The sequence below is a fragment of the Pseudorasbora parva genome, chromosome 17, assembly GCF_024679245.1.
Source record: "Pseudorasbora parva isolate DD20220531a chromosome 17, ASM2467924v1, whole genome shotgun sequence".
Taxonomy (NCBI): Eukaryota; Metazoa; Chordata; class Actinopteri; order Cypriniformes; family Gobionidae; genus Pseudorasbora; species Pseudorasbora parva.
In genome coordinates this window covers 10300973-10316258 of record NC_090188.1, presented here as the reverse complement: position 1 = coordinate 10316258, position 15286 = coordinate 10300973, and the positions used below count along the sequence as shown (strand labels likewise).

General features: G+C 37.8%; 1 protein-coding gene and 1 long non-coding RNA gene across 27 annotated transcripts in view; one reads left to right on the top strand and one right to left on the bottom strand.

The window, feature by feature from the left end:
- Nucleotides 1-15286, bottom strand: part of kcnma1a (potassium large conductance calcium-activated channel, subfamily M, alpha member 1a) — a 235492-nt gene that overhangs the window by 118964 nt on the left and 101242 nt on the right. The gene's annotated exons all lie outside the window — the stretch shown is intronic.
- Nucleotides 8791-9919, top strand: LOC137045623 (uncharacterized). 2 transcript variants are annotated; one of them, XR_010898815.1, is made up of 3 exons: nt 8791-9319; nt 9486-9584; nt 9694-9919. It is a non-coding gene; the product is annotated as an uncharacterized lncRNA (long non-coding RNA). The 2 variants fall into 2 exon arrangements; XR_010898816.1 differs by having other exon boundaries at nt 9430-9584.

The following is a 15286-nucleotide window of genomic DNA, read 5'->3' as shown; positions in this document are numbered from 1 at the left end:
CACCAAGTATATATGCAAAAATCTTTACTGTCACTTTTGATCAGAGCATGTGCTAAATGACTATCCAAAAAAAGAATCTGAACCCTAATTTTTGAAAGGTAGCAAATAACTTCTTACAGTGCCGATTAAACAAGTAAAGCAAATCACACTGCCACCAAAAAAAAAAGTCATCATCTATTACAGAATGATCACATAAAGCAGTTGGTGAACCATTTTGTCTCTGCGGCCACCAACAATACTAATACTGCTTTACACAGGCCTTCTTTTCAGGTTCATAAAGCAGTTGGCTTAGCTTAACATTATCCTGTCAAAGCAATATACAAAACCTCTCGAGGAAGCCGGATCACTGCATCCATTATTGATGACCAGAGGCTGATTATTTTCATGCAGCCTGTATTTGGATTGATATCCCACATTGTCTAGTGAGAAAACACCTTGATGCATTTTTAATTGGACCTCTTTGTCTGGGCGATAGTGAGTTCCAGTGAGTAGCAGCTGGAGGAAGAAGAGCTGTGCAGCCCAAGATAAGCAGAGGCCGTAGAAACCAACACTCCTCCCCCAATGCAAGAGATTCCAAGCATCATTCAGAAGAGTTGCTTTTGATCAAAGATGTTGGTGGAGCACATTGTTTCGAGGCAAATGTCCTCCATTTGACTTCATAGTTGACTTCTTCCACAAGAGGGCACAGTGTGCTTGTTCTGTGTGTGTGTGTGTGTGTGTGTGTGTGTGTGTGTGTGTGTGTGTGTGTGTGTGTGTGTGTGTGTGTTCAGACTGGCCTAATCGAGGGCCTTCAGTGCTGAGTGCTGCGGTAGGTTGGTGACATTGACTCAAAATATTGACACTTGAAAATAAGAATAGGCCATGTGAATGGATGACATCACCGGTCACATAACTTTAACAGAATTCAGCTATAGAGTTGAATAAATCCATGAAAGATAAATACCACCAAACACTCACTTCCTTGCAGCTGAAGCTGGTTGCTGAAAAGCTGAGCATTTGAGCACTCGTGATGAACTGAGACGATAAGCGGCATCGTCTTTAAACTGACCCAGTTATTCATCTGGAAACACTGTGCTCAACTCTCGCACAAGCTCACTGCAAACCCATTACAACAATGACAGCACTGTAGAGCAAAGGATTCACAAACATACAAACCTATCAATGGGAGATGGGGTCTGGGACATGGAGGATTTTGCTGCCGTTCCCAAGAAGACAACATTTTTTTAAATTGATTGCAAATTAATCTATAATACACTGCTATCTTTTTAATACACATGCCAAGGAATGTGTGCTTTGTATTCGTGTGCTTTCATATGTTTTTAGACCATTTTCAACAAGATTAAAATTTATGACTATTTAATTTATTAATTGTATGAATTGCATTTTGATGCATTTTCAATTAAATTATTATATCCAAAATAAACTAATTAATGAATTAAACATGTCATTAACTCATGTCATTATATTACGACCATAACAACTAAGCATATAGATGTGCATACTGCTCCTCATATAACCCATTACAAGAGAGAACAAGGGTGCTAAAGAGGTATTGGTTTAAATATAGCACAGCGTCTGCCATGCTTTGTACCGTTTCAAGTTGCATCATGAAACTGGTGTTTACAGACAGAGTAAAAGATGAATCTGGATCCAAGGCCTCTCACATGGCCCAGTTCAGTCATGGCCTGGAATATGACTCACAAATACACACACACACACACACACACACACACACACACACACACACACACACACACACACACACACACATGCACCAACACAGATTCACTTGAGAACTAGCACTCCCTGACCATATCATTGTTTCTTTCTCGATGTGCGATTTCATGTGACAATTTCCTGCACATTTTCAATCGAGTTCACATCCTGTGTTGGTGTAACTGAATTCTAATTAGGGCATTTTGACTTCTCTCTGCCTCTTGACAAGCCCCTTCAAAAGTGCACTTTAACAGATCCCATGAATAATTTAGCTGACAGGTGATGTAGCCGGCCTGCAGATGAGTCTCTTCATATTAGTGGCAGATACTGAGAGAGAAACCAAAAAAGTAAGTTTTGTAGTTCAGATAAAATGGCATGCAAATGAGCCGAAGAAACACTGTTCCCCCGCTACAGCGGTGATGTCAAGTGAAGTATGAGATTCCCACCATCAAAGCTTTAAAACACAAATCTAAAAACTGCTGCAAAATCTGAATTTGTGTTCCTCATTATCTTACTGTGATTATGTGATAGATACATGGTCTTTCAAAAGACATTCATGGAAGTTCAAAGTCAGGATGACAAGTGCTATTAAATGTGTTGGCAAAAATGGCCCGCCCTCTGAGAATGATGAAACGGCTGATGTGATGTAAGAGTGATACAGTGTTTCACACCATGAGAGTGAAGCTTGTATTGTGGTTTGATAACATATACGTATTTTAATAAAATATGTGGACATAATGATCTCTGCCCTGACAACAAAATCATTGAAATTGTATTTGATTCGTATAATCGATGATCTAAACAAATCCTTAACCCTATAAAACAACTTGATTTTACATTATGGGGTAGGTAATGGTTAATAGTTAAAGGGTTACCTCAGCTCTCATCACGAGAGCTCATCAGCTCATTTATCTCACTCCTGCAGTTAGTGCTCAGTGCTGTGATACTCGTGCGGTGACTCACTCATTATATTGAACAGACACGTTCAGTTTTTAATTGTAGAGTCTTCTCCAACTCAGTCACAGTAATCCAGTAGGTGGTTTTTGGAGTGGCGACACAGGGCAGCGAAGCATTCTGGGAATTGTAGTCTTTCATCACCATGAGACAAAAATAAAATTTCTGTCTTTTCTAAGTCTAGAGGGCACCAAATTCAAAAATAATTTCACATTTCTACTACATTCTTTCGAAACAGCTCTGACCGCGACTCTGGAAGACTTGGAGTTAAGCTTTTCTCTGAGAAAAGAACGGCACTGAAGTCATTCTTAAAAAGGGAAGATGTGTTCGGAGTTTTGCCGACCGGATATGGCGAATGTTTAATCTATCAACAAGCTCTGTTTCACCTTCGTTGCTTTGGTTGGTGTAGCGCTATCCTATCGCGTGCAGAGGGAGTCTGAAAGACAACCGTTTATCCCGCCCCTCGGATTGAGCCGTTGATGGTGAGTTTCCAGACCAAACATCTTGATGTGGGTCTGGCTTGTCAGGCTAGCACTATGTAGTATTTTTGCAGTAAAATATCCAAAAACCACTAGGCTAGTGTTAGGGCTGTCAAAGTTGCTCAAAAATGAACACGAATATTCAAACATCTGGGCGCGCATTTTGTCAATGACGCGCATTACGTCAATAACAGGACAATTTTATGCATAGAGACATAACTACTTTTATAGATAGTCTATTTAAGCTTATACATATTTGACAACATATTACTTACACAAAACAAGTAAATTAACTAATGGCCAAGACCGCAGAGTGCAGACCTCTCTCTGTCTCTCTGTCTCTGTGGATAATGGTTTAAATGAACAAACTTTGAGTGCTGATCAAGAGTTTTGTGCAAGCAATTTAAGGTCGCGAGACTCGTGACTCTTGTCCCAAATATAGCAGGCTTCATTCAGTGATTGAAACAAATATTATTAAAAATAATTGAAGTTTTAGAGCATATTGAATGCTCAGAGCCAGCTCTGCTGTGCTAAACATGGAATTTTTCCTTGACATGAAACGGTAAATAATCAAACCAGTGAAAGCAGTGCATTTATCCTTTATTCATGCAATATTTATTCAGTCAGTACAGTAGCCTACACTTTAGTGTTTCTGTTTAATGTTAAATAAAATTAGGCATGGTATGCTAACTGTATCTTACATAGCTTGCATATAACTATCTCACGGCTCAACAATTTTACCTCCTACCGATCAAAATCCAACATACTTCCAGACATGGCTTTTTAGATTTTGGAGGGTTAAAATCTCTTTCTCTGCCACGGTCGAGTTGAGTTCTGCACTTTCTGCCATCTTCACTGCAAAATGCTTCAACTTTCAGCAGCAACTCCTGTGACCTGGACTTGAACCCCCATGCACGCGCGCGTGCGCTTACTTACAAAGCAAACAGCCACGCCTCTACTACCGCGGCAGGGTTTTTTTTCGCTTTTTTTTTATATTAATTTTCACCTTCGAAATTCGTTTTTTATATATTCGAATTTAGAATATTCATTGACAGCCCTAGCCAGTGTTATATATTTTGTTCAGTTGAGTTCTCACAATATCCTAAATGTTTCCAGCTATTTGTAAATTGTGAGAAAATTGCTATTTTAACCAAGGAGCCGGGACATCTGAGCATAGCGTCTGAGGGAGTCACCTGTCAATTGCGTCATATCTGCGCGTTACCTTTGGTTTCCGCGCTTTACTCTTAGCAGTGTGAACAAGTGTCACAGCAGCCGCTGAACAAAAGCACAGATTAACGTCATAACATCATTTAAACTCACTTCAATGTATCTTATATGATAAACAGAGCTACGTTACCTCCTACTCATGACCGGAAAGCAGAAATAGTGCCGGTGCCCGACGACTGTGTTCAGTCATAATTTTTGAAGAAAATGTGCCAAAGAATGTCAGTAAAATGTTATATATTTGCGCAAATCATTTTATTTTTCCCACACGAGCACCTATACAACAATTAATAGTTTAAAAATGAAGGTACATGCTAGTTGATGAGTTTAATTAATGCAACTCCACAAAAACTAACATTACAAATGTATCCAATAACCATTCAGACACATCCAGGTGTAATCTAAAAGTGGCAACCTCTTCCTGAGTCTCTCCATCTTTATGTCGGTTATTTCTGACATTTTGGCAGAGTGAGATTTGTTTTGTTGTTGACAATGTATCAAAGCTTGTGTAAAGGAGCCACTGGAAGGGCAAATATGGACAAATTTGAGAAGCTATAATAAATGATCTAGGGGTATTTTGAGCTGAAACTTCACAGACACATTCTGGGGACACCAGCTATTTATATTACATCTTGTGAAAAGATGCATAATATGTCCCCTTTAATCTGCACAAATTCATAATGTCTCTTGAGCACTACATCAGCGAATCAGACAATTTTTTGAATGACATTGAGTAGCTGATTAATGGCTGCTGAAAACTTATTAACTTTATTAAAACAGAAAATAATTATTTTAAATTATATTTCACAATAGGCTCAACCAACTTTCACAAAAAAATAATAAGTTGAACTAGTTCAAATATCATCCTTGTAAGAACATGGTGAATCAAAACATCTTTTCAGTTCAGTGCATTCAGAAAAATGCTAACACAACAATACAACTGTTCCGTGGCAGGAGATACCACAGAGCAACCGAGCCTACAACAAGCTTCTACAAAACCACACGTGAGGAACCCTGCAGGAACCTGCTGAGGTCCAGTGATGTCAATAAGTAGTACAGCAGAGAAGGAGCTAGACAACACAAGCATCAAACTCAAATCAAGCAACACTGAAGATTAACAACCTAACCACTGCCCTCACACAATGTTAACCACAGATGTGTGTGACACAATTGGCTACGAGATTAAACTGAAAAGTGTATGAAAATGTAGTTATGTTTCATTTCAATTCTCATTAGCCTGGGTAAACAACCTCCTGGGGCCAACTGAAAAACAACAGCAATAAACAACAACAAAACACAATTACACAAATAATCAGTTTACCTCAGATCAGCACACCTGACAGATTTCCATATTCATGAGCACATACACAAACAAATATTATCATTTAACCAGGCTGCCCACACAAACACAGGCTCCCTGATTCAATGCCGATGCTTTAATTATGTAAATGATCAAGCGGTAAGCCACTGTACACAGCTCAAGGGATAAAAATGTCTTTAGCGTGACCCATCTGATTCAAATGCACAGACACAGAGCCAGGCAGCAATATCTTGAGTGAGCGCACTGTTTACCGTGTGGACTGGTAAATAATTCACCACCTGACTCCATGGGAAATGGCACCTACTGGACACTGTCTTCCAATTACCCTCTCAGTGGGAAACGCAGCATTGATTTGTGAAGCCGCTGGGTGTTAAAGCAGATAGTCGACATATAAACAACGTAAATGTATTCCTGGTGTGCCGGTGTGAAAATTACCATAGAACTGAATTAATCTGCCCAAATCCAGAAAGCAAAATCAACATCATTGTGTTTAGGAGAGGCGTGCTATTACTGTTGAAAGAAAATAGACCTTTTAAGGGTAATTTTCGACTGGTGGACCATAAAATAGGTGAAAAGAAATAGAAAATAGAGAAAGAGTAATAGAGAGAAACGAAAGAACATTCAAGTAAATTTAATGACTAAGCCCTTGCATCAATGGTACACTATGTATGTTAAATTTAGCAGATTTATTAATTAATTAAACAAGTAATTCCCTGAGGTTGGAGATTTACCATGCTCCATGTCATCCGTTCTCTATTTTTTATTTATTATTTTTTATTTAATAATAAAAAAGGACGAGACACACACGTGCGAGTGGTGCATGTACAACATTTTTGCAAATTTTGCAAAAACAGGGTAATACAAAAACACATTTTAGGAGTATTATTGATGGTGCATTGACATTACTACTGAAACAATTCACTGTCAAAATATATGTACATTTAGTAAAATACTAAAAATCACAGTGAAAACTTAGCTCATACCTAACTTTTTAGAAAAATTACATCATACAGTAAAAAATTTGCAACAATCTTTGAAATTTGCAAATGCAACAATCTTTGAAATTTGACAGTTATTTAGACGCAATCAAAAACAAATCATCCTATAATATACATTGCAAACAAATTGACATTCCAAGAATTCCCAGTGTGATACTTTTTTAATCAGTTATGTGCCTTAAAGGGGGGGTGAAATGCTGTTTCATGCATACTAATCTTTTTACACTGTCAAAGACTTGGAATCCCATACTAAACATAGACAAAGTTTCAAAAGTTAAGGTGGACGTTTGATGGGAGTATTTCTTTGTCAAAAATACTACTTCCGGTTAGTCATACGTTTCGGCAAGTTTTTTGCGATCATGGGTCCACTTGACGTTAATAGGTCGGAATTTCCTTGTATGGGCCGTACGGACAATTCTACCGGAAGAGCGTGAGAGAGAGAGCGAAAGCAACAGGCTACGCCCATCAAAGCGCTGGCTCGTAGGCTGCGCTGCACAGGTGATGTGACTTCAAGAAATTAACAATGTCACCAAAAAAGTGCGTTTTTGGTTGCCAGACCAAGACAGTCCTGTACAGATTGCCAAAAAACCCCGCGTTAAGGCAACAGTGGATGTAATATGCTTTTCCGGACCAGCAACTGAGTTGCGCAAAGGTTTACACTGCATGAAAAGTGGGATTTTCGTCAGTAAGCGGCACTGTAGATTGTCGTGGAAGATCAGGTTTACGACTGTACACGGCAGTTTGCAGGCGACACCGAAAACTGCCGTGAATTGTCAGAAATTGACGTGGGCCTTGCTTGGCAGTTGTCCCCCCCAAGACCCCCCTTCCCTTAACTCCAGGGGAGGCTTTAACATGTAAATGAACATTCTGTGAGCTATACAAATGCAAATCAGGGTAGCAGGAGTTTTAACCCATGTGACATTTAAAAGGTATTAACTTCCTTCTAAGAAAATCTCTTAGATAGATCAGGCTCAGTATAGCCTAATTGATCTTCTCAATCTTAAACTTAAGCTTGAATGTATATATTTGATGAAAGTATTCTAGATTATTTATTGTGTGTCATTTGCAATCAGTCCCCTTGAATTCAGTGCGACTCGCAATTTTGACCAATCACCGCAACTTTGACCAATCATTGCGGTCTCCAGCTAATAAGCGGCGTCATACATCAGCAAACTTTATATATCATATATCATTGCCTGTCAAAATTAACGTGTTAACGCAAATTAATTTTAACGGCACTATATATATATATATATGTGTGTGTATATATATATATATATATATATATATATGTGTGTGTATATATATATATATTATATATATATATATATATATATATATATATATATATATATGTGTGTGTGTGTATATATATATATATGTGTATATATATATATATATATACATATATATATATATACATATATATATATATATACATATATATATATATACATATATATACATATATATATACATATATATATATATATATATACATATACATATATATATATATATATATATATATATATATATATATATATATATATATATATATATATATATATATATACACATACATACAGGGGTTGACATTAACTTGCTCACCGGCCACCGTGGCTAGTGGTTTTCCAAAGTTACTAGTCACTCAGCATTTTCACTGGCCACAATTTTGCTGTTTGGAAATTACATTGTATATGTTTAAAGTTGACTTTGGCATATATAAATTACTTGATTTTGAATCATTTTACTTTATTTAGAAGATTTAAAACCCTTTCAAACTTTCAAATGCAGAATGACCCCCCAAATCTTGTATATCAGCTGGGATGTGCAGGTGGGCAAGGGGTGGGCAATATAATAGATTATAATAGAATATAACAGGCTAATATGAGAAAGGTAATATGACAGGCTATGAGTTATTTTAGTTAGGATATATATATATATATATATATATATATATATATATATATATATATATATATATATATATATATATATATATATATAATTTAAAAAATACCCTAAGCAAATTACAAAAACAATAGTTATTAAAAATAAAATGAAAATTCCGATACTAATACGACACAATGTAATTTATTGAATGTAATTGTCATTGGATACGACTTTCATTGAAAAGAATGTAACAAAATGTGGGCGTGGTCTGTGTTGTGAAATGAAACCACATTAAAAAGTCCCTTAAACTGCGTTTGAAACATACAGCAAAGCAGCGACAGAGGAAAACACAGAGCCTGATATTATGCAAACATTTACCAATAATGTGGAAAGCGTTTTAAATCTGTTCAGTGGAAAATCCGCTGTGACGAATCTGTCCTCGTCTAACATCTGCTGTAAATCCAGGTAAAACTAGCTGCGTGCACGCGCCCGTCCCCAAATAACATGATCCCCAGTTGATCCGTAACACCGGCGGGAAGAAACAGCTGAATGCAATCTCGTCAGCTTGCTCAGTTTGCTGCCGATTTTAACGAGCAGTTAACTTTAGTAATCTCCAGGTTGCTGTCCATAGACGATAGGTTGCTTGCTTTGGAGTCGAAAAACTGTGTGGAAGATACTAACTTTAAGAAGAGAAGACGAGTGCCTAAGAGAAGACCAGTCCTAAGATTGCGGTAAGACTGTTATCTAAGCTAAAGTAACCTAAAGTAAAGCTTTTTAAGTAGCACAAGCTGAAATTAGCCTTGCTTTATAAAAGTGGTTTTTTTTTCTGGTCATTTTACAGGAAGCAGCACGCCGTCTTCACAACTTCGTCATAACACTCATTTAATTGTTTTCCAGCTGCATGAGACAGTACGCAGGAGGTACAAACATCCAGTTCTTGCATCGCACGCAGAAGCTGTGAAGAGTTCAGCTCGGAGTCGATTGAGAAGAAAGAGGGTAAGATTTATTAGATTAGATCCGTTTTTGGTCAGTGTGACTATTTTTCAGGTGCATTTTACGCAGTACATCGCGCAATACTGATTGTCTTTATTGTTTGTTTTTAAAGCTGCTACAAGCAAGAAAGAGTGTGTTAGCTGAGGATGAGGTGGGCCTTTGGAAGTGCGCTACCATAGACCTGATGTCTGATGAGGAAGACGGCATCGTCCGCGCGGTGTCTGGATGGACTGTTCGACCAGCCAGGAGCTCGCCGAGCTCTGTGCCACGCTGCAATCGAGATTAGAGGCGATTCCAAAGAACAGGGCAACGCACGACAGACGTCTGAAAAATGGACTTAAAACTGACAGAATGGCGCTAGTTACCTACAGCTCTGAAGCGGAAAACAGAGACTTCATGGTGCTGTAGGATTTTGGGCTTCTCATGAGCTTCCTATTGTTGTGTGGGCAGATCTCAAACGTTTTGCATTTGGTTGTGTGTGTTTGTGTTTGTTCTAATAAAGCTCTTTCTTTGAATAAACTGCACGTCCCTGGCATATTTTCCTTTCCTCAATAAATGAATGTCCGTGATGGTTATAATAGCGTAGTCCATAGGATAACAATGACATGAATATAAAACATAATAGCATATCATATGAATATATACAATTAAAAAATAATATGCAAATCATAATTTTATATATATATGTGTGTAAAATTATTATAATTTGGGGGTTTAAATTTATTAATTTATTACCCAGGTTGACCAATAGTAACAGATCTGCCAACCAATCACGAGTGATATTTCTTGTTTCAATGTAGTAGTTTCAACCAATACTGAGTGAGGAAATTCAAGCCATTCCGGCAAGGCGCCGCCCAGAGCTGCTATTCATATGCTAATTAGAGCCATTAGCGCCGGCGCCAGCATGCCTCCGCAAGCTCCACATACGTCATGGTTCGTTTCCGTCAATATGTGGCACAGACGAACGCGACGTTCACAGGCTGTAAACTGACGTTAATTGTCGAAAATCAGGGAGATTTCCGGCCGTTTACGGGGACGAAAATCCCACTTTTCATGCAGTGTTATGTCTGTTCACTGCATTTCGGTGCCGACTGTTTCATAAACAAGGCCCAGTTCGACGCCGGATTTTCCGATCGCCTAATGCTGAAGGATGGAGCAGTCCCAACGATAAAGGTCCCAACGTTAGAACCGCAGGCGGTGAGTAAGACTGCTTCAAATGTCTGTGTTTTTGCCTATGCCCATCAAGTAGCCCAAACATGATCACGTATAGTTAATTGATCAATGGAGCATGCGATGTGTAGTGCGTGTACATTTGTTTAGCTGGCCACTATATGTGTAACTTTATGTTTGTGTATTGTAAAAGCACTCCAAACAACAATACACAAAGAGTGGGGAAATATGTTGAACTAAATAAGCGCGCTTCTTCATTCAAATGCGCTACTATTCCGTGTCTTTCTATGTAAACACTAGCCTGCCGTGCAAAGCCAGTCCGCTTACTAACGTTACAATTGTCTACACAAACCACGCGTAAACACACACACACACACACACACGTGCACAACTGCACTTCCCACATGTACACCTTCAAAGACAAAAAATACGACGATATAATTCAAGTATAAATATGTAAATAACACAAGTTGTACCACATAGAGACGTCCTGCTCTAGTCGTTTTTGCTGCTGCTCCTGTTCAACTTCAACCTCTGGGTTTGATTCCGGATCATAGATGTATGGCTGTATCTGATTAAAGCCATTTTTTAAATTTTGAATAAAGTTTTTTCCCGCTGTTAGGGATGACACAGCTTTACGACGCACTCAACACAATAACAGCGGCGGGCACACGTCATTATTTAGCTCCGCCCACACGATACGCCCCCACCCGCCCACCCGCCCCCACCCGGCTTTTTCCGGAAAGACTCGGAACAGCGCATCTTTCTTATATAATGATAAATAAAAAAAAGACTTTTCGGAGATATGCAGGATGCAATGCGACTCTATAGGTACTCAAGATTGACATGACACTGACTGAAACTGAGTGTTTCACCCCCCCTTTAAAATGTTGTGTTACATCTTATGTTGTTGAATTATTTTTATTTACTGCAAGTTTAAGTTTGTTAAAGTTCTGGCAACCACAGCTGCAGTTTTTTTTACTGTACATTAGCAAAGATTCATAAAAATATATAGCTACAGTTTTCCATATCTTCTTCATGTGCAAGTCATTGTCAGGTGGAACTGCACAGTGTACAGCCGTCGGGAGTTCAGTTCAGGGGACGTGAGGACTTTTCATAGCCTTACCACAGATAAACAATGACAACAGTCATGATTGATGTTTATTTACAATCAGATACCGCAACAATTTAAATCAAAGTTGTTCGCTTGCTCGGCCCATTTCACCACAGAGAGTTTTTATAACCTGGGGCAATATCAAGCAGGATTCGCTCAGCGCCTGATACTGAAAGAGCTGATTTCAACCATATTCCTGCAAACAGTAAGCACTGATTGTATCCACTTCTTGACTGTCGAACCCAGTTCTGATTAAATTGAAAGTTTCTTAGTAAGACAACATTACGATAATATCCCCTGTGTTGTCAAGATAACGCAAGATGCTAGCATTGGAAACTAGTAGCACACATAACAGTTTGTCAAATAACAAAGGTTAATATTATTTCTGCAGTGTTGTCATAAAATAAAACAGTAGATACGTATGTCGATCTCTTTTGACAGACTAAAATCTAAATTAGCCTATATTTCATCCTTAACACATAACTCAGAAGCTAACTACGTTTACTACTACTGTTTAGTTTCTTACAGATCGCTCACTCGAGCCTTGTAGCTAACGTTACCTTCACCATCTAAGTTGAAACGATAGTCATTTGACAAGGCTTCTAGTCAGTTTGTTAAATAAATATACATTTTTGAGAACTGAAGTATGATTATTTAGCAGCGGGTGAGTAGTAAACATGACACTGACTGTTTTGAGTGGCTTCTACATTATCTTTGTTTGGCTAAATAAATCGACTTTTAAATCAGTACTCTACTGTCAAACTGTAATGTTACTGTAAACAACATATTTACGTGCTACCCAGTTCAGTTTGTGATTCAAAGTTAAGCAGCTATCATTGTCAAATCATTGCCATGACGGATGGTATAGATGTGTTAGCTGTCATTGAGCAGCAGTGCAGTGAAACAGCCAATCAGAGCAGAACTGCATTAATATTCATGACTCTTCCAAATAAGGCAAAAACAGAGCATTACATCCTAGGGACAATTTCTAGGGTTGTAAATGTACCTGTAAAACCATATCGGGACAAATTTTGACCTTAAATAAGCAACATACCCTCTAATTAGATATAAGAGAACAATTTAACATATTGTGTCAAATCATTCTAGGGCTCCTTTAAGCAAATTGTGTCAAAAGTATAAAATACTCTGATCTGGTACAGTCAAGGACAGCAGGAAAATATTTTTTTGTTTTGGTCTGTTTGTACAATAAATACTAATTTTGACACTGTGCTGGGTTGTTACTTGATGTCAAATGTCAAATCTGATTTAGAAAACCTACATAAAACAATAATGCAGTCATCTATTACAGCTGATCCTGACTTGTATGAAAGTTTCATCTCAGTTGCCAGTCAGTTTAAACCCTTCGCTTTAATTAAGCCCAGAGTTGTTCTTAAACATGTATCTGCCCCCACAAAGAAGAAACATAAGGGCCAAAAAACCCTTATAAAAAGTCTTATTCAGACATGGGTGCAGCAGCCAAATAGCACCATGACCTCTTGGAGCTCAGCAGAGGGGTTGCTGTCATTATCTGTCTAGTGGTGAGTTAGCACTATGGACACTGCTCTGATGAGAAAGGCCTGCTGGAGTCAGACCCTCATAACCCTCAGTGTCCAAAGCACAGACCCTCTGAGAGGACCACATCCATGTCAGCTCCTTCATTTCATTCTATCAGACACATTTGTCATTCTGTTCCAGCTCCATTTATCTCTCTTATTCTATTTCCATGTCCACCACTCTCTTCTGCATCCTCTAATTTTAGGAACTGTGAAAACTGTATGTATGTATGTATGTATGTATGTATGTATGTATGTATGTATGTATGTATGTATGTATATATATATATATATATATATATATATATATATATATATATATATATACATATACATATACATATATAAGAATGTAAAATTGTACAACAATTTTGCACAACAAAAATGTCTAAATGTGATGTAACAATTTATTTTAGTCTCTGTTATTACATGTAGTTACTATAGTACTTAACCCTAAGTACAAGCAGTTAATTTTTATGACTATTAAAAGTAAATGTATAATTACACTGTAACAAGGACATGAAAAAAAGTGCAACCAAACGTGATGTTTCTTGAGCACCAACCCAGTAACTTAGAATGATTTCTGAAGGATCACATCACACTAAAAATCAGCTTTTGCTATCACAGGGTTAAAACAGAAAACTTATTTTAAATTGTAATACAATACTTTACAATATTAGCTTTTTTTTTACTGTATTTTTAAAATCAAATAAATGCAGCCTTGGTGGCATAAAATATTTCCAAAAATAATATATCTTGTCTACAATAAATTTATTGAAAAATAAATTAAATGTAAGAAATGAACATTAAAAATAAGAAACATTAACATAGAAAATTAATCAAATTCATAAAAGGTAAACTTCCTGAAAATGTAACATTGTTGGGGTCATTGAAAACATTTGTCGGTCTTTGCTTTTTTTCTTCTTCTTTTTTAAGGTTCAAACTTAAATTGCGAAAACTAAAGTCTTGAGTCATAACACAACACATGGATCCTTTGGCACCAAACTTCCTGTGACTTGTTTTGCATATTGATTTTTTTTCTCACGGTTTCACTTCCTTTTGGCCAAAAACTGCCTACAGTCATTTTCAGATCATCACTAACATTACATCCTGTAAACAACACTCAAAGCCACAGTCAATGACTAACACCATCAGCAAAGTCCTAGTCAATACGGCTCATTTGGCAGCTAAACTTCTGAGAAACTACAAAAAAGTTGCTGTGGAAAAAGCATCCATCCCCTGACAGCTTTGGCCTGACAGATGCAATAAATACAAGTGGCTTCATCAATGTCCTGGACTAGAGGTGCAAAATGGCCCCTGTCCAATTAGCACTCCAAGTAGGCTGGGACAGACGAACTTCATCTCAGAGACGAGATGATTTATAGCGAGGACAGAAACAACAGATGAACCAATAGCAGTTCAAGGAGAACATCTGGATGTCCAACGGCGGCCCAGGTCCATGGCATAGAGAATTCCCAGCATTTGGTTCTCACTGCACTGCTGCCCACACTTAGCATGGCCAAGATCCTCATTATGATGGCTGTGAACTGCCAACCTTCAGGATTAATGGCTTTATGCACATGAAAACAGAATTGAGTCCAAATAAGCCACATGCCATTTTCCATGTGGCGTCCGGCGTGTCATTCTGAGCCGGCACTTATTACAGGCCGTTGATCATCATCAGATCCTCAGCTCTATTGTGACAATGCTGCTGATATAGTTATCTGATCTACAGGGTCAGATTCTCCATAAGCCTCAGCACCAAAAACAATCTTCGCATCTCTGACATGCTCATTTTATTGCAAAATATGAGCTTCAAAACAGACCCTGGACCCTTATTTTTCCTTCGATAACTGCATAAATTATTT